General features: G+C 40.4%; 1 protein-coding gene across 3 annotated transcripts in view; it reads left to right on the forward strand.

Annotated features, from left to right (window-relative positions):
* The window catches only part of cadm2a (cell adhesion molecule 2a), a 199,666-nt gene that overhangs the window by 17,183 nt on the left and 157,073 nt on the right, over positions 1-25,410 (forward strand). The gene's annotated exons all lie outside the window — the stretch shown is intronic.

Genomic DNA, 25,410 nt, shown 5'->3' on the forward strand with positions numbered 1-25,410 from the left:
TCTTCAACAGTCAGCTACAGCAGAGAGACTAAACGGCTGTAAAGGCGCTGATGACATCATAACTGATTGTTCAACAGCCGCCGAACAATGATCTAAGCCACAAGGAGAGTGTCTCTGAAAATATATAAAGTGCCTGCTTTATAGACCATGACATATAATTTCCTCTCTTCACAGCGATTCTTACAGTGCTCTGTTTCCATCAGAATGCAGCCAGGCTGTGCTGATGAAACTGTTACACTAGCAGACTTTGGTCTTTTTGTTTTATTCTCTCAGTCCTTTCCACTCTCTTTCTCTCTCTCTGTCGGTCTCTGGATGAACTGAGACTCTAGCTTTTTTATCAGTACGAAAGCAATTCAGCTGCGTAAAGGTTATGTGCATCCAAATGACAGCTAATATGCAGCGTCTGTCAGAGGGCTTGGATCATTTCTGACCTAAGCATGTCTGCGTCTTGTCCTGTTTAATGTTAAGTGCATAGCACAGAGAATTCCTCTAATGGAGTAAAGATATTGGTGCTAGTGGAAGATGTGGATTCTCGTTTGAAGGGGTTAATGGATTTGATTTGGCGGTGGATTTCCTGAGAGGCATGTTAAACATGACCTGGAGCTGTTTCCTGTTCTGAGAGCTGCCTATTGTGGAGTGCAGAAGATGCAACATGAAATATGACTGGCTGGTAAGGAGCAGATGAGGTCAAATCTAATTGGTTGAGAATAAGCAGTTGGAACATCAAAAGGCAGCTGACAGAGTGTAAAATCCATGTATACAGTCTTTGTGACTAAACTTTTGCTAACCTCCATTTGTTTCATAATGAAAATCTATCCATACATAAATAATCACTTAAGCTTGTAGGATGTAAAAAAAAAAAAAAAATTACTTTACGTAATTATCCCACAAATAGAATTTATGCGACTGAGAAGTAATTATCCAATCGTTGAACTTTTAAACCATGGCACGGCAATGTGTTTTTGATTTAATAAAATACTATAAAAAAATGAAATGCCTCTCACTCATATGAAGAAAAGTCATAAATGGTCCTGGTTGTTACATCTCTGCACTCCAAAGTGCATTCAGATTGTACAATGAAACATTTAAAAGAACAGGAATTAGTGTTATCTGGACTACAAATGAAACGAGAACTTGCTAGCTAACTAGCAGGTTGTACTTATTATGGTTTAAGAACATGTTTTTTGTGTTTCTCTTTTTTATTTCCCACACTTTATCTAGGAAAATGAAATACTCTTCTTGGAATTCTTGTTTTTACTTACTTTCCCTGTCAGTGACATATGCTATAACTATAGATTGTTACCAAATTCTTACATTTTTGTCCTCATCTTGTTACAGAAAATTACAACATAACTTCCAGCGCTAGTCGCTGCACTTTGAAGGCCACTTAATAGCTATAAAGCAAATATTAGAAGCATGGCCACTGCACCGGAGACAAAGTGACTCAGCTCTTAACAGCCATGCTAATCTAAATGTGATCGAAGCTGGTCACAGGTTCTGTGGTTTTCTCTTCTTTCTGCTGCTGTTAATATAACATTCGCATAATGTTCGAGGAAGAATAAAAAAGTTTGAGTCTGACGAATCAAAGGTTCCTTCTATATTCTACCTCCAGTTGTTTTAGGTTGGAGGCAGTGCCATCAATGTAACACAGTGGCCTCACGGGAATGGGTGCCACAGGTGTTGGACACATCTAACATAATGAGAATGCATACAACTTTCAGGGCAGACAATGATGTACATATTGAAAGCTACCGAGCTGCTGAAAGGACACACACTTCTCTCTTTCTCTCTAGCTCTAGCTTTTCATGTTGGTGTGTATGTCTGTCTTTTGCTCTGTCTCCAGGATAGGAAACATGACTTGTTTACAGTTTCTGTACCGACAACTTAATGAAATCACATTTCCCATCAGTCAGTGGGCTAATTGAGGCTAGCTCTTCTATTAGCTGTCTGCTCACATCTTCTTTGTAGGGAGCCAGACCGATCAATGCTCTGCCAGAGTTGGGTATTTGGGTGCGTACACACGCACCACCTTTCACACATTCATTTATACCCTGCTCAAAATATATGACTTACAGGTGCAATAATTTTGCATCATTTTCTCTGTGCCGTTTCTGAAAATAATACTCTCATTTCAGACATGTCCCTTTTTTTACGAGCATTTTCTTGTTTTACATGCATTCAAATTGGAAAATGCTTTTATTGCTGCTGCATCAGACTAAAAACAATGATGATACAATCATGTATAATTCTTTGAGTTCTCTGGATGTATGTATTAGTGAAATAGAGAGAATAGAGCTGCTCTCCCTGCATCGTTTGTGGTTTAAGACAGAATCTGGCTGTTCCCACAGTCTTGGCAAATCCTGCCTTCCTAAATCCTTTACTCAGTAATTCTGTTGTCCTGCCAACGGTGAGTGAAAGAGCAGAAGTGTATTATGGACCAGTCATGCATGAGTAACGAGGGGCCCCTCTGAATCTGTGTTCGTTTTTTCTACCTTTTTTTTTTTTTGCCCAATACAAACCTAGTTATAATGCATTTGCCCAAAGTGGCCCTCTGCTAGTTCTGCACATACACACTCACTGCTGTTAGAAAAAAAAACACACACACACACACCTCAGCATTCATTAGTTTGCTTCTGTAGATCACTGTAATGAATACTCCCACATTTTCCTCACCTACCCCCTTGCGCCTTTCCAAACATAATCCATCTGTGGCAGCGAGGCATTAACAGTAAAACTCATTGAGTGTGATTTCATATGGGAACAGGTTGCCGTGAGCGACTTTCACTGTGGACAAACGGAGCCGAGCCAAGACAAACCTGACTCTGCTGGTGGAAATGAAAACGTAATGATTTTCCGCACGCAGACGAGAGAGATCATTTTGCTGTTGGACGAGGAGACAGTTCGGATTCAGTGTTGTGAGGATTATGGTGATACATTAGTCCAATCTGTGTTGATCTAGCAAAGCAGGAGATGAACAGCCCGTATGTCAGATAGTCATTTGGATTGGGTTGGGGTTTTTATCACGTCTGCTTTGGTCCAGTGTGTGTTGGCAGAGCTTTCCAAAGCTGTACCGTGTTTGCTTTTCAATATATCACTCATGCCAGTGCAGAAAACTGTCATCAGCAGAAACATGCACTGCAAATACCTGATTCAGCCATAGAGATAGATATGTTTGAATCAATGATGCTGTTTGTTTAACAGCATTTTTCGAATGCTCGCTGCAGGAGCTAGGAAAAGTAACTATTTGTGCAGGTGAGAAACCTACTAAAAAAACAGGAGTGTTACACTTTGTTAGATCTTTTATCAGATCATCACTTTTAGGAAATGTTTCGAACCAAAGCGGCAGGATCTGCATTTGAAACTTTTAATAATGTTGCACACTTCACCTACAGACTTTGTGCTGCCTGGGAAATACCTCCCACTGTAAGAGTTGCTCTGTGACAGAACCTGACATACTTTCAGTATCGTCTGAAAAAGGCTGTTAGCTATCAGGGAGTTTAACATGTCCAAGATGTTTAGCCCCTCTAAAGTCAACTTGTATTTTCTCCACAAATACAGCCTACACAACAATAATCGATGATATGGCAACTGCTTGCAACTATCAAAGTCAAGTCTCAGTTAAAGCTAGTCAAGCACTTTTTCAGAACTGTAAAGCGGGTTTAAAAAAAAGACAAATCATTTGCACATCCTTTTCATAAGAATGTGTCCAAAAAACTTCAAGTTAAACTCCCACAAAAGTGGCTGAAAGTCTGCAACCAATCATCGATTGCAGGCTTGTATCCGCTTCTTTTTAAAGATGTCCTGCCCTTTTATAACAAAGTGTTTGCCACAAAAAAAAAAAAAGAAAAAAAAAAAAGTACTTTGATGTTACAAAATTTCTCTAACCACGCTTTGGCAGAAACAGGATGTCAGGAGATGCATTTGCTGAACTAACAACCTGAGCTCATATTAGCTCAGCTTGTTTCCAAGTGCTCAGGTTAGAATGTGGTTTACTGAGCCAGGCCATATAACAATGTTATCCTCTCATATCCATAGAGGTTTACTTATATAGTCTACATATGTTTTATAATGATATGCATATATTTCTAAAGGTAGGACTTTGTTTCTGCCATAATGCCACATTTAGTATCAGTATCAGTAGCCTTCTATGGATTCCCTTTCTAAATCAGCTCCTTAACACAAAGTATCTTTGCTTTCATTACATCTCTGTATACTTGTATTGATTCTGCCATGTCCTCATGTTGGTGTCCTCGTCTGTGAATTGAAATTGCGGGAATGTGCCTCTTTGAAATTCACATTAAAGGCAAGATGTCGCAGAGCGGCATACGGTAAATATCACACCTTAAACAGGAATGTATGGGGCTCATCGGAACGTAGCATTTTGATTCTTCTTCTGCAATGTCATAGAGACCGTTGTCCCATCTTTTCCTTTTCTTCTCTGCGCTTCTTGCCATCAAGACGTTATAGACTTGTCATCACAAGCGATTGCACTTACAGAAATGGAGGCTGCACAATGAGTCGCGTGGAATGGTAGCTGGCTTTAGCTTAGTTTGTTTTGCTGACTGGTGACAGTTTCCTGTCATATGTAAAGTGCATTCATAATAAAAGATTGATACAGCTCCATGATAGCAAATCATTTCAGTCCAAAGAGCGGATATTGACTTTACTGAATGATGGAGAGGTAACAGCCACAAAGCATTCTGCCTTACATATAGGATTTCTCACATACAACCCATCTCTCACACACACACACACACACACTCATCAGCGACTGTTGTATCCCTGATCTCAGTCTCATGCAGGTCAGATGTAATCAGTGTCGCTCTTTTACACAAACACAGTCCCACACCTTTAACCAAGGTCGTGTGTTACTCATTCTACATGCTGAGTTGGATTTGCTGATGATGCTTCCAACTCCACACCCCGCCCTCCTCCTGTCGCCTTGCTGTTCTCATGGTTTGTTTGGTGCGGGGGTGTCGCGCACATGTAAGTGCTCAGACATGCTGTCACTTTCCCTTCGCTACAGGCACAGTTGTGGTTGGAGGTTGGCATTGTTGGGCTTTTCTTTTAGTCACATTCTATTTTTGTTGTGCCTCAAATGCGGCATGACTTCTAGCCTAGGGCACTGTATAGTGCAGAGTAACAAGAATGCCAGCGCATGGGATTTGTGTTCAGTCTTTGTTTGTGTTTGTTTATTTGTCGGTGTCTCCAATCAGTGAAAAAGCCAATGGTTGACGAGATGTGTAAATACATGATTCAGAGGAGGTAGAAAGCTCCTGTCTGCACATTTTCTGCTCTTTATGTTTGTGTGACTTTTGAGTTTATGCACAAGTGCGTGCCAATGTCTGTGGATGATGTGGAAACTGCCAAGGAATGGTTAAATAATCACCATTAGTGACAGAAACCGAAGTTTAGTAACATTGGATTTTTCCGGGTTTTTTTTGACAGCAAGCAGCCACACACAGAGCCAAAAGGGCTGTACGGGGTCAGTTTTGGCCCCCCTGACAGACTGTTGAAGCGAGCGCTGTCTGTCAGGGGCCAGGCCTATTAAACGATCAAAGAGTACGATCCCCCCGACGCCGCTCTGGCTGAGAGGCCTCAGCTCCCTGCTGGAGGCAGGCCCAGAGGTTTGTGTTTGTGTGCATGCATGCATGAGAAATGTATGCATGGGCATGTTTGACTTCACTTACAGTCGCTCGTCTTGCGTAGAGACCTTAATACGTTTTGATCCTTCAGTGGACAAAATGATACAAAGCACCGACATTGCATGCATTCCGAATGTATGTTAGAGAGAAGCAGGCAGAGCAGTGTGTGTGAGCTCAACCTACAGGCTGTTTTGTTGTATTTAGTGAAGCCTAGGAGCTACATTTATCCCTACTGAGACATTCTTTTTTAAGCAGACATGGTTGTGCCTACTTGTTTACATGCTGTGAGACGGAGAAGAAATCATTTCAGACCTTCAAATGCTCCTTTTTGTCAATGCTAGCTATTATTTGACCATATGCTCTACTGTATCTGAACAGCAGCAATGAAAACATAATATCCACAGTTAATAACATAAAAAACATAAAGGCAAACACACACACAGACTGCTGCTGGTATAAATATATATGTGTGTTTATATACATCTATAGATGTTATTTACTCCAATTTTCTGTGTTACAAGGAATTTGTGGGAGGTTTTTCTCGAGTTGTTTATCTCATTAGCTTGAGATAACAACTAAATAAATAAGCAGAGAGCTTGAGAGAACGATCAGGCGCTGCTCGTTATCACAAGAAAACTCAAGCAAAATGTACGGATGCATGTCTGCTTGCGGCTTCTGGAGGATTAGCAGTGGCTTCTTTAGAATCAGCCGAGTGTTTCTACGAGACGCTCAGTCGGAATAACAGGGATCACACCAGAAAACCAGGAAGACGTTGCATTCAGGTTGATCAAGCAAAAGCATTGTCGCACCTTTTAAAGGTCAAAATAAGTTGTTTTTTTTCTCTCTCTCTTTTTTAAAAAGAAAAAAAACTTGTGTCAAAAAAACCCCACCTCATTCAGTCCTTAGCCAATTTATTAGTGTTTTTTCCGGCTTTGTCACACATGACTTGCGTGATGTTTTTGCTCTATTGTGGCTACCCTGCTGGATTTGTTATTCCAAACTACAGTTTCTATGATGTGTGTCATGGTGCGGGAAACCAATAGACGCCATAAGTCAGTAATTTTCCTTTATTTATTCATCAAAACCTCTCCCAACTCCTCTTTCTCTCCTCCTTTTCTGCTTTTGTTTTGTTTTGTTTGCACCCACTCCGTCTTTGTGGTTGGAAAGCATGAGTTGCATATGGCAGGCTGACAGACAGCTCCACATTTCATTAAAAAAAAAAAAAAAAAACATCTGCAACAACACTGCATAATGCCATCTCCAGGCCCATTGTGTGGCTTTGTAGCATTGTCTGTGTGTTTGTATTCATGTAGCTCCCTCTTTTTCTCCGCATTGATGAAGTTTTTTCTGATAATGTGTTTACTTACTTTTCAAAGGTAAAGCTGGATTTTAATTACACTGAAGAAATTCGCACATTTTCAATACATCTTCTTCTACATTTAAACATTATGAACACAGTTTCATACAATATCCTTCACAGTAACATACACCAAAGTAGATCTACAATGTATTTAGACAACCAGCTTTCTCTCACATTACCACCTGACATACAATCAATTTAGAATCGTCTACAAAAAGTTGAAACGCTGTTGTAACGCAAACCAGAGCTGTACCCACTTTTTAATTGTATCTTAAATCTGTCATTTGAACTGGTCGACAGAATTTTGTATTGTTGTTAGGGCCTGATTGATACAGGAATTTTTGGGCCGATGTATGTTTGAGCTGTAGAGAATAGAGATACTGGAGATAGATTCAGATATATACTGTACATGTTTGCCTTCATTTCTTAAATGTAGTTGTCAAACACGTGTTGAAAAGATGTATAATAAATAAAACATCTACGTTCATGTTTTCTCATAGATCACATATCTGGTCGAAGAGAACTGCTCGTGCAATAAAAGTTTGCTCAAAGAAATGCTATTTGACTGGATAATACATCTTGTACTATTGGCTAATATTATCGGTCAGGCTCTAAGTGTTGTACATGTATTTTAATGTATCCTCCTTATGTGTGCTTATGTGATCACATGTTGCACATTTCTACTTCAAAGCCCAACTAGGGACAATAGTTGAAACTCAGAAATAACTTTAAACTCTTTGTGCAGCACATAGGAGTCACGTTTTTTTATTGGAACTATGTTAAATTGCGACGTTCCTAATCGAATAAATCATTTCTAATTCAAATTCAGTTCCTTCTACATCCTGCACCCAAAAGGTCGAGTGAGTCCTCCACTTATTAAACGCTTGGGGGGTGCGGTCCCTGACAGCCTCTGTCCTCATGTTAGGCGTTTGTGGTGTCTGTAAGAATGAAAGGCGAAATGTATACCACTTCAAAAAATATCTCATAACATATAAAACGGGAGATTTCAACAAAACGTTGCAATGCCGTCACAGTAGAAATTGTGTTTTTCATTAAGGTTACAAAAAGATAATGTACAAACCTTCAAGCACCTAAACTCATTGAAATGTTCAAATGAGAATCCGTGTTTCATAAGAGTCAAATCCTTATCGAAGTTTGTGTTAATGTGTGTGCCACATTTATCGTGCATGCCCATGCTTTAGAGTGTCATTAATCAAGTGGAGTATTATTGTTTTCAGCATCTCGCCCAAGTCTACACATTACCATTTTAATGACATTACTCTCCTATTAATCTGCTTACTGCACAGGCACTGGTGCAACTTATAAAACTATCAAAGAAGTACTTTGATAAAAAAAAGAAAAGAGAACGAAAAAAAACAAGGCCATAAAGAAAGAGGGAACAGTAATTAAAAAGCCACTCTAATGAAAGAAAACTCATAAACAAGAAATAGGAGTGAAAGAATGGAAAAAGTGCACATGCTGCAGTCTGCAGAATTAGACGTGCAAAGACGACAAATAAATGGACGCTCCATCCGGCACAGAAACCCTGAGTGTGTGGCAAAACAAAGTCATACCCACTGCCTCTAGCCAGCCTCTCTATAATTGTAATTTAGTGCCGTCCCCAGAGCCTATTAAGATAACTAAATTAAAGCAGCCATCAAGATTTTGCCATCCAGATTTAGGAGCTCAGGAAACTGTTTCCAAATGTTCTTTATGTCTTTTTGAAAGTTAAACCTCTGCAATATTTCCTCTGCTTCTCACCATGCATCTAAGAATGAAAGTGGAGCTAAAGTCCCTCATCACAGGATGTTCTCTGAGATGTTTCTTTTTCCAAATGATGAGCTGATTAACCTTGGTCACCAGGTCTAATGAATCTGTGAAATCCATTTACATGGGGCGTAGGGGGATGACTTTGCGGGGCCTCCCCAATGATGAAGAGCAGGCAAGGCCAACGGGCTGCACCTTTTAAATCTCAGCACTTCACCTCCATTTACTAAACATGAATGACTGTTTCTGCATGTTAAAATTGAAATATCAACCATCAATCACACAAATTATAAACTGTTTTTTTTTTTGCATTTATTTTCATCCTAAAATGCCACAAAGAAAAGCAAAAGGCTTCAGTCGGGCTTACTACTAAGGGTGTGAGCAGGTGTTACATGAGAGAGCTGCTAAAAGACTGCCTCAGGGTAAATGCTGCTTGCCCACTTTCAAACAAAGGGTGTGTGTGAGTGTGTATGTGTCTGTGATCATGTGTGTATAGAATACAAAGGTGGCTGGCTGGGTGTTTCCCTGTTTGTAACTCCCAGTTTAAAGGAAACTCCTGTTAAAGTTAGCTTGTTTGTCATGGCTCAGAAGCACGATTTTGGCCAAATAGTAGCTGATACATAGTGAGTGCAATTGAAGAAAATATATTTAGCTGGTTGACCACTAGATCTAACTACATTAATTTCATATCCAATACATTTCACATTGTTATTCTGGTACTTATTTTATATATACAATAGCATGTGTGGATTAATGTCATGAACATAACATTATGTCAAAGGTCAACATTGATAAACTTGCTGATAAGAGGCCTTTATAACTGTAACACATTGCACCATTATATGACTAATGGTCGTGCTTATGTCCAGTTCCTCGGTTGCAATTTCTTTTGTTCTTTCGTGTTTTTTTTAAAATTTTGATTTAATTTCCCATCTGTCCTTACATCGTGCATTTGTTGGGGCACTTTGCTGCTCTTTGTGTCTTTCTTAGAAACTCTGGGTTGCCATCTCTCTAAGCTCTAGGCCTGGTTGCTTGTAGTGATGCAGGGATGAAAGCCAAAGCCTGCTGTTTTGCTCTTTGTAAATTCTTCTGGAGTACGGATGTTTTGGCTCTTAGGAGGAATCATTGATTCAATGTGAAGAGGAATGACCAATCCAAGGCCAAGCCAATTGTATTCATTCCCACCGAAACCTCCACATAATAAGCCCTCTTAAGTTACTTGTCTTTCAAATAATGGTTAGGTAATGTTCTATAAGGTTCTACTATTTCAAATGTTCAGTCAGGAAGATTCCATAATCGCCAATATGATCGAGTCTTTCTCATTCGTCCCTTTTTGCACGCTCACTCAAGTTTCTGCTGTCTTTCTCGAGCTGCCGTTTTCTGGGCCTGTCATTGGACAATCAGCTCCGTCATCAGTGGTACTCATCTAACCAATGGCATGACGTTCTTACCTCATTTTTAACCTATCATCGTTCGGCTCCCCTTTTAAATACAGTACGAGTCTGTCGTAGCTCCTTCACGCTGACATTTTCGTACGCCCCTCGAACCTCCTTAACACCGCCAGTCTTAGTAGAATCATCTTCCATCAATTTTTCACCCATCTGATCTCATCAAGTTATGAGCCACTCACCACTCCCAGGGTCAGGACTCCATGGGGGGGATTTATTCTGTCGATGCTCAGAATTCTCATTCTCCAAACTCCCCACCCACCCCATAGTGTCAAGACACATTTCCATGTTATTCATTGTAATAAATCGTTTTCTTAATTCACTTGTCTCTCTTGATTGAATTTCAAGTGATACTCGGAGACAGGCTTTATATCTTTCAATGCCAATCCCAGTCACATCTGCTACTGCAACTTAATCAAATTATTATCTAGTGTACACAACTTTTCTAATTTCACTTTTTCATTGTGGATTCCTATCTATGCTAATCCCCAAACGCTAAAAAGCAAAGTACATTATTTTTGTAGAAATAACATCAGCCCCAGGGTTATATAATAATGAGATAACCTCAACAACAAAAAAACAGTTTTACATACAGTAATTACACAGTATCAGGCGCATGGAGGTATCAAATTGCATTTCTTGAGGTGTAGACATTATTTACACTTTATAGATTAACACTACATTTATAAAGACTTATATGTGGCAGATCTGATTGGCACCGTCATTTCCAGTCCTGCTTGAAGTTGTGCAAGTATTGTAAGGTTTCCATCTATAATATCAGGCACCAAGCCAGAATACATTGGTAACCATCTCTTTGAGTTTTCACCTCAGCGTTTTTAATATAAATGCAGAACAAAATGTCAAATGCAAAATGTCATCAAGCAAACGTTGTGCAAATAAGGTTCTAAAGGTGATAAGAACACAACATTCCCGATATTGTCATTAACTCCATCTTACTACTGATTGTCTGCCTGAGTCAAGTCAGGTCAAATCTTTATCAATGTTCTCTGGCTCACTGAATTGAATTTCCCCTTTAAGAAAAGCATAATGGAGTGAGAGATTGTGTCAGGAAATGGAAAAGAAACAGAAAGGATGTGAGAGTGAAAAGATAGGGAAAGATTGTGGGAATGCCTGACATGGGTTCAGATAATGCAGGGGAGAAAATATCATAGCATAGAGAGATGTCAGGCTTTTGTGAAAAATGTCTGCCTGCCGTTTGTGTTTCTGGATAAACAGATACACAGATAGAAGCTGTAGAACCTGCTGTTGTGGCTTCTGAATGGGAACAGTCAGAGATGATGTCTGCAACCAGGCTGACTGTAAATTTCATCCACGCGTTTGTTCATCACGTCTTGCTTTTTCTAGTGTCACTTTTCATACGTGCATTGATGCTGTGACTAGGAGAGGATTCCTGAAAGTCGCTTCCTGGCAGCCTCAAATTTAGCTGTCCAAGAAAAGGTCTTATTGGCTTATCGTGCGCTGAGAAGACCCATTCACGTAATCCTTAAGCAGCTGGAATCCAGAACATCCTTCCCTGTCAGCCATTGTTCTGTCCAGGAAAACGGATGGTGTGTTCTTATGTGTGTGTTTTTGTGTTTGCCTGAGAGTCCGACACGTACTTAGAAACAACGCTGCTTTCATGTGTCTTTGTTTGACGCACACTCTGTGCTAAAGAATCTGTTTTTGTGTGTCTACATATCACTAGCAATGGAAATACATCTTTATTTAGATGTTGGCTAGAGGAAGAGAGGCTTTACATCGTTTTTTTTTTCATCATTCTATTGTTAAAAAAAATAAATCCAAATGAAGACTGAGCCTATTGTTGTCAGTAATCCAACTATTTCCATTTCAAAAGCAGAGCTAAGTGGCTGTGATGGACACAAAAGCGGCCCATTACCACTGTCCTTGAGTTTCTTTTTAGATCACAGGACTGTCTTCTCCATGGGACGTCCGTGTAGTCAAGAGCCAAACTTCACATGCTACACCATGAAGTTGTGCTCTCTTAATTGGGAATCAGTGCAGTGCTTCAGAACTGACCGGCATTGTTGCAGTCAGGGTAAAAAAAAAAAAAAAAAATGTGGGCAGTGTAGTTGTATTTTCTTTTTGTGTGGGTGGGGGCATGAGGGGGGTCGTTCCCCTAGCAACCTGACCAGGGTCAGCATGTCACTCTCGTGTTTCACTCAGTGAGTGTGCAGCCGTATGCAAATGAGGCCAGTGGCAGCCTCAAACATTAGCATCAAAAATCATTTGCACAATATCAACTTTTGCAGCTGAGAGAGTTGGACATAAGAGGGAGAAAAACAGGATAAGAAACATTCAGGTCTGAAAGAGGAACAATCTTAAACAAAAAAGAAAGAAAAAAAGAATCTTGAGGAAAACGAATAACTTGTCTTTTTTTCCCTCTGTAATTGCATTTTCAGATAAACAGTTGCTCAAACAAAGGAGACGGTTCGAAAAAATGTGCTTATCCTGCTAATGAGGTTGCTACATGCTAACTACGGCACGATTGACATGATGTGCAAACAATTAGCGGAACACTTGATGTTTTCTGTGTCAGCAACTCAGCGAATTATTGTCAAAAGAGAAAATGGCATCGCAAAGTATTTGTGCCAGGTTTGTGCATGCGTGTTTTTTGCGTGTACACAGATTTGATTCCAATCAGCTTTCCCACAAATCGAGCCATTCTCAAGAGATCAAAGAGCCTCCCTCTAACTAGCTCGCTCGTGGATCAGGTGTTGAGATTCCAGCATGCACCTCTCTCTCCTTATCTGTAGATTGCACCCTCTCTGTCTCTGTGGCCCCATCAATTTTCCCTGTTTACGTTGCTCTATAGCAGCAGCAGCAGCAGCGGTGGTGGTGGCAGCCTGTTTTTGTCTCTTCGGCTGTGTGGGGAATAATGGACAGTCAGCTGAAAGCAGAAAAAAAAACAATAATGGGAGACAAACAAAGTTTGCTTTCTATAGTGCTCATTAGTTCTTCCTTATTTCTTCATGCATGAGTTTCTATTCAGAGTTTAAGACAAAAAGAAGAATTATCCGAAACCATTATTTTGCAGAAATGATATTTATGATAGCACAAAGCTGCGTATTCTTACTAGTTAATTAAAAATGATTTAAAAATCTGAAACTTCTACAAGGTCTGTCCTAATTCTAAATTTTAAACATGGGAATCTAATGATACAAACACAAATGTTATCCGGTATATCTGTAGCATAGGTGTGTGTGTGTCTGTGTATGGGTCTCCTAGTCATCGCTGGAAAGCCTATTAGGCACAGATAAAATGTCTGATGCTCACTGGGGTTCACTTTTAGTTCTCACAGTGTAGTTTTTCACAGTGATTGGTTATCGACAGAGGCATCATGCCCTGGGCTTTAAGTAGATCATTCACACATTCATGTGCACATATGAACACATATGGACACACAGTAAATAGACTGTAAAAATATTTCAAGGATGATCTGGTGTGAAGGTGAAGGGATAGGGTCAGGCTGATCCAAATTCCAATGTCCTTTTAAATCTGGAGGAAATGTAAATTTACTGTGTTAATATTTATTTTTCTCCAGCTTTGCGGTGTTACTGTGTCCTTCCGTTTCCTTTTTTTTATGTTGCCTTCCATATACCCTTTCCTCCCTCACTTGCGCACTCACTCTCGTGTACACAATCTTTCTAACTGCAGGAGCCAGTGATTGCAGTGATTGTCCATATGCAACAGTTATCATTTTTTAAGGCCTTTTTTTTTTTTTGTCGCTTGCTGCCAAAAGCAACTCCCCTGAAGCTGCTGCAAGGAGGAACCTGCAACAATCTTTCTCCCTGCACCACCCTCCGTTTTTCACACACACACACACACACACACACACACACACACACACACACACACACACACACACACACGCTTAACCACCCACCTCCCACTTCATTGTCGCCCTGCTGGTTCTTCTCCTTCTCCTCAGCTCTGCCATCTCATATCTTTTCTGCTTTCCTCCTTATCTCTGTACTATCTTTTTTATTTTCATGTTGAGCTAGTGCCTGCTGCGAAAGCTTATGCAACATCCCCTGCTACAGTCACATGCACACACATACACACACACACACACACACACACACACACACATTAATGCATGCCCACATTTAAGAGGTTAAGAGGAAGAAGGGAGGCAACTACTTCTTTACCTTGCATGAACCATAATTGTGTTTTGAACTAACATCAGAGCGACCAAACTAAATTTATTGAGCAGTTTTTTCTGTGATGCATCTGGCAGTCTAATGTTTACTCTTTTTTTTTTTTTTATTGTTCTGAGGTGTCACTCGACACCAAGCCAGATATTTGGTTAGCTGGAAACAAACGATGAGCTTGTTCTGGAAGTCGGGTAATTTCTCCTGAGAACTTTTTTATGTACTTTGCTTCCATATGGCTGCGTCTATTTTCACTCTCTACCTTGACTGTCTGTAAGTAAGATCCCCGTCAAACTTTTCTTTTGCTGGACAGAAATCAAACACCTGAACAGATACAGAATAAGGGGATCTCTGTATATTTGGTGCATTAACTTGAAGCTAGCATATTTTCTGCGCAGAGAGGGCTGAGCAGGATTTTATTAATGTTGTAAATTACATATGTTATGGGGAAGCAATGCTGGTGCCCTGTTGTTTTCATTAGTTAAAGCTCCTGTGAGGAACTTTCACTTTGTGTTGGGTTTAGCGCCCCCTGTGGACAAAGTGGTAGATCTATTTTCTTTACTGATTTTGCGCTGTACAGTATCATTGAGGATTTTAACAAAACATTGTATCCTGATTTCTTTAAAAAAACAAACAAACAAACATGTAATGAAGAGAAAAAAATGGACATTGTATGTACAGTAAAGACTTCTGGCAGCATGCCCGATGTCAAGATTTTCAGACATTAAAAACAACAATATAGAACTACTGAAACTTTCCCCCGAATGTCTTGCTTTTGTTTGCAGGAGGCATCAGTATGGCATCGTATGAATTTCAGTCTACTTAATAGCCAGAGAAAAATCCAAATGGAAGCTTTAAGACAAAGACTTGTGATTACTTTTAAATTGTTTTATCTGCTTAAAACTATAAATGAACCCATCAACATTGACATAATTCAGTAGTTGGATTTTATTTCTGTTTTCCCTTGTCCTGTAATTATGATTTCTGTATTTATTTTTGGGTTGCTCTGATTTCCCTCATGGAACCTCAAAGCCTTGCCATCAATTTCCCTCAAAACACAGAACTGGCTATGTGTTTAAAGTATAGCCACTCTCTTATTACTCTTCCTCCTGTCTCCCTGTATTGCTGTCGTTTTATGCAGATGAATACACGTTTGAAACATTTAGCATTGCTTCAGTGATTTAAGAGAAGCTTTTCCTTAATTTGCCTTGTTCTATATTTGGAGGGGTTCTATTATTAGATCAGTAATTGTGTCCACTAAGCTTGTCTGCCTCTGGCATGATATTATGTCGGCTTCAGTATGTTGTTTTTTTGGTTCTTTGGCAACCTACAATATGTTTTTTTTTTTTTTTATATCTAAAAACTGTCATCTTGTAGTGTTAAATCTGAGCCATTGTCCTGACAACAGGTAAACGTGGTCATCATGCTGTCTTCTATGTTTAGTAAAGCACAGGCAGCATTGCTGTTCACAGCAACACTTCTGCTAAGGGGAGATTTGCTGGCATATCTGAAGCTAAACTTTGAGATCACACGGACCATCAGGAAGCACAAAGATAACTTTCTGTCAGGATCTCGACGAAGGCTGAGGGATTCATGCAAATGCAGTTCAAAGAACAACTTTGTACTGTACGTGTGTGTTTGTGTGCACACCTTACGTGGGTGCATGTGTTACCGAGCATCCTTTAATCCCATATGGCTTGCCACATATTGTGACAGTGGCTGTCCCCACCCAGAGCTTTGATTTTGTTGGAGAAAAGATAATTATTTCACCTTTCACTTGGAATTCATTATCAGAGCGAGAGAGAGACAGGTAAATGACAGGTAATTGCTTTTCAGAGTCAACATCATTCTTCCTCCAATATACCACAGCAAGCGGAGGAGGGGGTGGGGTGGGGTGGGGTGGGGGGGTTGTGAGGAATAAAAAGAGAAAGCGGGTGAAAGAAGTGCGACAGAGACAGAGTGGGAGGAATGAGAAGGAAGGGCTAATTTCCATAATGAAAAGGTAATAATTTGTGGTGTTAGAGTTAGTTTCAGTCTAGTGTCTGTGGCGTGTCAGCTCCTCGCTCGAGGTCATTGTGCGCTATCAGCCATGCATACTAATTCATTAACAAAACCGCGCCCTCGTGCATGGCCTGCCCCCCCCCCCCCCCCCTCGAGAATGTCAGTTTCACCTTCCCTTCTTTGCCTCTCATCTTTCCAATCCCATCAACCTCCCCCCTACACCCTTTTCTCTCCTTCGTTTCTCTCTTCTCCATTTCTTTCTTCCATTCTATAACTCAATTCGGGGTTTTTCATATGGAATATACAAATGAATTGTGAAAACAACAAAGGCTACCTTTTTACGCACACACCAACACAATCTCCTCCGCCCGGCCACATGAATGATTTAGAAGCATGCACATTGACTATCTGCCACCTGCCTCGAGCTCTGCTTAGGCCCACCTAGCGGCTGATGGCCCTGCATGTTAAAACGCTCTGGATAGGGACTTGCATGTTAACATGGACCGGGACACTAGGGTTGCTGACAGAGTGACAAGGCGCTGACACTGTGCACCTTTACTGCCAGTAAAAAAAGGACTAAGATTAGATAGCAAGGGAGCTCTGCTTTGAAGTCTCTATTTAATGTTGGTGTTGCTTGTTTAAAAGAAATTGAGGTGAAATATATTTTTGGTCAGATAATATGAAGAAACACTTTTTGTATTCCTCAGGGAAAAAAAAAAATAATTATTAAAGTGTAATACATTTACTTCAGACTCATTTATTAATGTCTGTGAGTAGCTTGTATGTAACCGTTAGCAGCTTACACAAAACTATGAATGATATATAAGAGCCCAAATATGGATTAGACCTGAAATGAAAACAGATCTGAAGCTGAGTGGAAGACCAAACAATCATAAGTTCGTTCTTCATAAAGTAAAAAAAAAGTCCAAATAGATAGATAGATAGATAGATAGATAGATAGATAGATAGATAGATAGATAGATAGATAGATAGATAGTCTATCTATCTATCTATTTGGACTTTTTTTTTTACTTTATGATGCATGGTTTGAAAAATGGAAATAGTTATAAAACAAACAATTATATACAGTGCATGTATATTAATGAGACGATGAATACTACAACAGTTTTGAGCTAATAAGCAGCATTGAGCTAATAAACACTTAGGCACAGCCTCCATTAGGTTAAAAAATATTTTTACATTTTTAAGCTGCAATTTTTGTTAAATTTTGAAGTGATATTTAAAAGTAAAATCTGTCCTACTCAGAGCAGAGCGATTGTTTTCTTTTTTATGTAACCATTTTTTTTTGTGTGTAGCCGCGGTGATGGCGTCTGCTGTTGCTATGTGACTAATGGAAACATGTTTGAAGTGCACTTCCCTTTTGCTTGCTAAAACTTTGACTGTTCTGCTCTTTTTTCCTTCCGCTATCACATGCTAAGCTCCTGGACCTTTGGGGAGCGAGCAGCAGCACATTGGTCTCTTTCTGTCATAAACTGTGAGCTGAATATTTTTTTGTGCTGGGTCACTCACGTCAACAGTGAGTCAGGGAACAAGCGAGGGACGAGGCTGGAAGTTCTGTGCAACGCTGTACATTTTGTCCTGTCAAAAAGAGGCAGTAATCGTCAAGTGTTTGATGAAGCTGACCTTGGAATCTGTGCGCTGAAGTGCTTCAAAAAGTTCCTTAAGAGTAGATTTTTAGTGAAATGATCCTGTACATGTTTAGTTTGCAAACTAAGAGAAAAGAAAAGAATCCAATTAGAAGGCGTCGTCACATATCGTAAAAATAATAGATTGTGAGGAAAATGTCTCTTTTTCTTTCACGTTCGTATCAAAATACCCTCTGATCTGCTTTATAATACTTAAGCCTTCACGTAAATCGGCCTTTTGTCTTTGTTTTCACACCCAGCCTGAGTGTCTTCATTGTTTGAAGCTCAGGCAGCAAAGAGAAGGTAATTGAAATTCATTGTATGTGTACGGTCACTTTCTCCCCATTAATTTTTGTTTCCAACTCACTTGCTTTTCTAAATAGACCTAATTCTTTTTCCATATGAAAAAAAACAAAAAACCTGTGCTTGAAGAATATTAATTTCTAACCCACAGCCAGTTTTAACAGGGCGAATACATCACAGGTTTAGAGAAGGGCATGTTCCTGAAATGTAATTGCTGTTTTTAATAATGAGGCTGATATCATTTTTAAAATATTGATGCATGTGTGGCGACGTTGGACAAAGTCTGTGATAAATGTGTTTTTGGCAGTACAGGCTGCTTTTTTTTTTATGAATAAGCTAACCACATAACGATGCAACTTATCTTAGTGAAGAGGGAGAAAAATGGCTTCACTATAAATACCATGTGTGGAAAACAAAAGTCATACCGATTGTTCGATTTAAAGACTCGCAGTTTGCAGGTAGAATAACTAATCCTGGCTTGAAAAGAAAAGGAAACCTGCTCCAGTATTTACTGTGTTGCTGTCTGATTTATGCATGTATGTGTTCTCTAGGTGAGATTGTGGTCTGTGCACGGCTGTGTAACAGGATTAACCCAGCTGGGTTGCATATCTCTTCCCACTATCTCCCACTGGCAATGCAGAGTGTGTCAAGCTGAGGAGGCTGTCAGTGGGTGGGCGACATATTCTCCACAACTAGAGGGGGATTTTATGGAGTCTGGCAACCGCTACAAATAGGACACAGGCAGGCGAGCAGCTCCCCTTCCTCTCCCTATCCACCTCCCTGCACCGTCTGGGCTTGTCACTACTAAAAGGGGAACAAAGGCGAGAGCATAGGGATTTGATTGTTCTTGTTTGGAGGGGAAATGTGTTGTTGGTATGATGCTCGCATTTTATTTTTTATTTTGTTTTAACGGCTTGTTCTGTCACATCTCGAACATGGCTTCATGCTAAAGGTGTGCACAAAACCGGTTGGCTCATCAAAAAGTACACTTGTTCTGTGTTTCTTTCCCTCTGGATATTCAGCTCCTGAATATTCTTAATTGCTAATGTGAGCAGGAATATCCGGCATTAGTGATTGCCCGCTTCACGTCCCTACTAACAGACAGGCATGATTGCTAATTCGGGCAACTGCATCAACACCTTGTCCCTGTCAAATGAATCTGACATGTAATGGTGTTTGACAACACAGTGAGGAAACAGCTGACAGGACCATAACATCATATGATGGACAGCATTATAGCTCATATACATAAACTGGGAGTAAACAGCACATGAATGACCAACTGAGTTCTCATTTTGTCTCACAGAACAGATATTTATTACTAACAATGAAACATTTATGGGCATCATGCTAAACAAACTGAGTTAGCAATGTTGCTTTTCTTTGCTAGTAGTTTTTAGCAGTTAATGTTCGTTAGGTGCTTTATTTGTGGAAATTGAGAATATATTTAATTATGTATTTCTTAATGCTGTACTTGATATAGGTCTATATATGAATACAAATGACTGCCTATCTTATGTGTTGTGCGTGTGTTTTAATAGTTTTTTAAGTTGTACTGAACTGTGTGTTTCTAAAATTACGATAATGAAGGAAACATTTCTCACCATTAAGGGGGCCATGTTCGAAAAAAGTTTGAGAACAACTCAGTGTATTTAATCATATTGCTATATCAGACCAAGTAGGAGTTGAGTAATGGCAATGAGGAACAGATTAATGGCAATAATTACAACTGTGATGCAGCGCAGCAATACATAAACAATGCACTGCAAAGTGTTGGTTGCAGAAACACAACCGAGCTGCAAACGTGCCCGCCTGGAGAAGTGTCCACGTGCACAAACTCATGCAGAAGCTTCAAGTGCTGCTGATTGGGCTCATTAGCACTCGTAATCCTGGTTGCTGTCATCAAGCAAAGGACTAATTGTTTTGTTTTTTACTTTCCCGGCTGTTGATAAGGATGATTCGATGAGACAGGAAACTTAATAGTGCCTCTTTCACAATCACTTACGTCATAATTAACACAGGCATGCAGTCACCAATAAACAGGAACATGTGAAAAAATCAAAAATAAAAAGGCCGTGTCACGCAGGGGCAGTGTGCCGTTTACTTTGTTTGAAGTGGGCAGCCCTCTTTTTTTTTTTTTTTTTTTTTTGTTCATAACTCGCTCACTGGAGAGAGTGACAGAGTAGGAGAGAAGGAGGGAATGACTTCCAATGTTTTCTTGTCAGGCACTGAGGCATGAATAAATATTCTACTTTTAACATTAAGTGGAAGAGACAGAGGTTGTCTGAACGTACCTCTTCTCCTCTCTTCTTTTTTTCCACTCTTTCCCTCAGTCTGGATCAAGATCCTCTGTAGTTTGCAAAAGTGATGTTCAGAGTCTGCAGGGAAAAAGCTATTTCCCTTTGTTTCGACAATAACTGTCAGTTCACAAACTAGCAGCACACAATGAGGATGCATAGCAGATATGCCATAATTGGACTGGATGTCCCTGTGTTTCTTCCCTTCTTTCCACTTTTAAATAGACATTTAATGCAGTTTGTCCTTGCTTACCTTTGCAATAATGTGCTCTTTTACTGTCTCTTACTTCTTTTTGCAGCGTTGGTCATTATTAAACCTAGTGCGTCTTTTGTATGAGCCTATTAGCTCTGCACACTCGTGCTCGAAAATTCCTTCGCAGCAATTCTTGCTCTGCTGGTTGTCAGCTTCCAGTGTTGGTGACAGTTTCATTGCCCATTTCACAAATTCCATGTCGCGAAGCAAACACGCAGGCATTGATAATTCATTTGACAATTCAAAACTCTATACCCATGCTGATGTCGATGTGGTGTGTTCGGCTGCAGCTACAAATTACAGGCTGTAAGCAGTGTGGAAGCGGAGCGAGAGAGTCGTGTTGGACATGGGGATTTGAAAGCCAGCGTGTTGTCTCCAGTGGTGGATGTGTTCAAAGCTCAGTGGCTTCAGGCTTTATCTCTCCACAGGGGACTCTGGGGAAAAACATCAGACACACTCCTAAATATCCTCGAGTAAAAAAGTAATTGCACAGTAAAATGAACCCAATCCACTCTGCTATACTACATTGTACATATATTAATGGTTAATTCGTTAGATCTCCATACACAGAGGGTATCTGATGTCACATACAGATGCATTGCGTTAACGTAGCACACCAAACTAAAATGTCTTTCAAAATGGAATTTCAGCACATCATTAAGAGCTGTGTGCAAAATATATTACCAACATACCATAGGACGTGGGAACTGTAGGTTAACATGGATTCAAAATGATACAAAATGATATCAGTATCACATCATTCGGTGACATAGACGTGCAACAAAAACGAAGACACACTGGAGCTAAATCACTTCTGCCTTAAAAACGTAGTTGAGTTATTATTATTTTTTACAAGTGTTCAGAATGTCAGTGTTTAACCTCGCTGGATGCCTGTGAGGCAGATGTAATAAAATCAATGGCTAGTTTTAATAATCAGGACCTCAATAACAGTATCAATCGAAATAATCATGATCATGATTTTTGGCGTATTTGAACAGCCCTTAACTGAAGCCCACTAAAAAGGTAAGGTGCAGGATTGATGTGTTGGTTGTCTACAGTTTGGTGTCAGTTTCATCATGCTTCATCCTAAAATACCTTTTCACCGCTCTTAGAAACTCTCCTGCTGTCTTTTTCGTCGTCTTTTATCTTGCTGCCAAATAATTCAGTCGTGAAGTAGTAATGCAGTGAAACGTATTGGCAGGGAAATCAGTTGAGGGGCTGTGTTTAAAAACGGCATTTCGGCGTTGACATTCAGCATCACCGGTTGGATGTTTGTATCACACAAGTGGGACACTGATACATTGCCGTGTCTGTGTATTGTCCCGTCCCTATCAACAACACTGACCTGCAGTTCAACTGTGATTAGTGTGATTGTGATTTTTCTTGAGTAATCGCTGTGCCAGTTGGTGGACAGACAAACAGACAGACGGACTGCTGTGCAGGGCAGCAGACTGTTGTGCGTGGCACCGTGCGGACAGCAGACACTCTGCCTCCCCCGGGTCACTGATGAGGGACAGGGGGCACCGCAGGGGGCCAGCTGACACCTGGGTCACTCTGAGAGAGTCTGCACCTCATCTGCCCTCTTTGTTTCACTGCATAACATCCTCTTTAGGCATGTTGCAAATGGCACTTTACACATTTTGATATCCATAGCTTTCTCTTTTGAGATTTGAAAAGCAACATTGGCTATATCTTTCAGATGAGGGTTATAATTGCAACTAATGGGAAATACCAACAAAAGTACACCGCAAACCTTTCCCAGCCAACAGGAGTCTAATCTCCTATATACTATTTCACAACTGGGGACCTCTGTTTGTGATCATCATATTTCTGTAGTGTGATATCATCCCTGAGAACAGAGAGCATCCTGGGATTATTCAGATTGTATCTTTTTTAGCTTCAGCTATGTTGCACGTCTTTAAACAAGCCCTGGAGTGTAAAACAGTTCTGTCTGTATTAATAGTAGTCGCAGCCGGCTTGAACCTGCGAGATGCCGATGGCGTGACATCGCAAACAACAGCACCTTTTCTTTTCTTTTTTTAATTTAACCAGGTGTGTTTCTTCACCCCGATGCTACCCCGGGCCTCCGTTCTCGTGCTAAGCGGGGATGAAACATTGATGCTTAAGAGGAGGTGCAGCCTTGATTGGAGCAGATGTGACATGTATGTCGGATGACCTACTTCTGTCCCTATTATGAATTAAAATTGTATGACAAAGACTGGGGCGGCTAATGAATGATACATGGAAGGAGGGGGGGAGGGGCCAAGTGGGTGGAGAGGAAAACAAAGGTTACATGGATATAAATGTGCACTTATTTGCAGTCGGTGAGCTGTTAGTATGTGGGGAATTGTTTGAATGAAGACATTGTAGTGCATGCACCATTAAGAACATAAAGTAAAAGAGGAAGCAGACCTAGAGAATAAGCGATATACAAACAGGCACACTGACCCACACGCCACCTACCAAGCCTGAGTGCTAATGGCTCTTTAATTGGTTGAGTGTTAGCAGGGAGGGCGCTGTAGACAGATGTTCTCTGGGCCTGCTCTCTGTAGGAGGGGAGAGTGGGGCTCTTAATGGTCTGTGCATATGGCACCAGGACTTGGACCCGGGGGTGGAGACGCAGCCTGCTGATCTGGCCCCTTTAGCTACTTAGCTTTTGAATTTGTTAGCGTGGGAAGAAAAGCTGACTGAAGGAAGATTAATTTCCACATTTTGTACACGACCTGACATCAGCAAATTACTTGTGGTTACACTGCTCATATAGACAAACAAAGGCTGTGAGTAGGATGTTTTTTTTTTAAATGGTTAGGGACTTCTTCCAAGAAAGTTTTATGTTCATCTCTGGTGTTTTTTTGTCTTTCCTTCCTCTCCTTCATCCTCACCCCCTTCCTCCCATCTCCCCGGCTCCCTCCGGCACAACTGTGTGTCGTGAGAGATCATATCCTCTTGACCTTGCTCCAGGAGTTCTGATATATTTCATCTCCCATCGATTTTCTTTCCTATGTCATATTTTTTATTGCCCACTCCCTCCTCTTCCATCGCCATCTTTCTTCCTATCCACAGAATCATTTTCATCTCTCATCCCATACAAACATACTAACAGAATTTCCATTAGTCCAGGAAAAAAAATAAGAAAAGAAAGAAAAGGGATGGGACACGATTGTATTTTCCATCATGGTGAACTCTGAGAAAATGTCCAATAACTAATAAATAGAAAAATACAGGTTTCCTGGCAAAGTAAAGATGAGAAAAAACGGTGGGAAAGAAAATCAATGAACTCAGATGCACAGACATGTACGCAAACATACAATACAGTGTGGGTTTTATGGATGGGTTCTCCTGTCAAAGCAGCCGTTTACCTCAGCATGATAACAGCAACACTTCCCTTTTGAGGTGTCTCTGCACACCTGGGTGTAAGGAGAGAAAAGACAAAAAACTACTTCTTTAACCCATAGACTTTCTAACCTTGATGCCCCTTGCTAATGTGTTTTGACTAGCACAGTCTGTCCCATTAGCATCCATGCTGTTGGGGGCCACAGGGGCAGCCACCGTATGCTGCAGTGGTCAGGGTTCAGGGTTATAGCTACGCTGTCTGAATAGGCATCATGTTTACTGTCCATGGAGGTGACTCGGGCTCACGACCCGCTAACCTGCTGCAATCTGGGTCCTCCCCCCGCCTTGGAATGGATCTTTGACATTTTGCTCATCTGACATTAGATGTCAGTCAAACTCTTTCAACATGTGCTGCATGTCTTGTTAGGGATGAGTTGTGAGGATAAAATGTGTGATGATGGAAAAACAAGAGTCATCTCATGGAGGAATACCAGGGCCAGGTGTTTCAACTCAGCTCAGCAGTATCCCCTTATGTCATCACAGACTGACACACACAAAGGTACACTTACCAAACATCCAGATAGATCGTTATTAAGCACTTAACCCAAGCATACGCACTGTTTACAAATGAGGCGGTATGGTCAGGGTTCAGTAAAAATAGTGTTGCCAACACAGACTATGTCCATCCTTTTCCCAAGTGAAGCAGGTGTGTTCAGAGAATGATATGGGTTCCCCTGAAATCTGATTGGCGGACCCCACGTGTCACATCCCTAAAATTTAATTGGTTGTCTTCCCAGTCAGATACAGGACTTAAATTTGAACCACCGTACGGTTTTAATCAAGTTCTTGAGTTGCAATGACGCACATTGGCTTTTGTCGTTACTCTATACTGTGACTGTTGAATCTTCCTTGTGTGGACGTTTTTGTGGTGTTGCCACCCAGTTGTTTCATTACTTTAGTAATAAAACAAAACAATAAAGAACTGTTTGCGTTGTACAACTCTACATTTGCCATTAAAGTAGATATGATTTGTGGAAACAGAACAGTTAAATATTGATATCCAGATGTATGTGTTCCTGCATAAGTCAAAGTCAGAGTAGATGTCCATCACAGCACCAACAGCCTGGACATCTCCGGATCATTTCGATGTGAAGATTTTCATGTTGAAAACACTTCAAGTGCTTT

This window comes from Symphodus melops (genome assembly GCF_947650265.1).
Source record: "Symphodus melops genome assembly, chromosome: 11".
In the NCBI taxonomy this organism is placed as follows: domain Eukaryota; kingdom Metazoa; phylum Chordata; class Actinopteri; order Labriformes; family Labridae; genus Symphodus; species Symphodus melops.